This window comes from Eimeria mitis, genomic scaffold (assembly GCF_000499745.2).
Source record: "Eimeria mitis Houghton genomic scaffold, Emh_scaff758, whole genome shotgun sequence".
Lineage (NCBI taxonomy): Eukaryota > Apicomplexa > Conoidasida > Eucoccidiorida > Eimeriidae > Eimeria > Eimeria mitis.
In genome coordinates, this window is record NW_013575553.1 from 7,882 (window position 1) to 8,286 (window position 405).

Sequence of the window (405 nt, forward strand, 5' to 3'; positions counted from 1 at the left end):
GAATAAACAAAACTAAAAAACTAATAAATAAATAAATAAAAAAGCTAAACAACTAAACAAATAAATAAATAAACAAATAAATAAATAAATAAATAAATAAACATGTGTGTTTGTGTTTAAATACAGGAAATATAATATGGTTGGGTGGCTCAGTGCCTGACTTTGACTATAACTTTTATACGCGTCGTTCTCAGATAATAAATAGATTTCCAGGAATGTGGGACTTAACAAAAAAAAGAATGTTAGCGAAAATTTTGGGGCTGCATGCGCTCCTCTTTCCTAATATCTTTGATTTCTCACCCCCATGCTGGTCTTTTCCTGAAGATAAAAGTAAGTTTTTTTTTCTAAGTTTTTTTTTTTTTTTTTTTTTTTTTTTTTTTTTTTTTTTTTTTTTTTTTTTTTTTT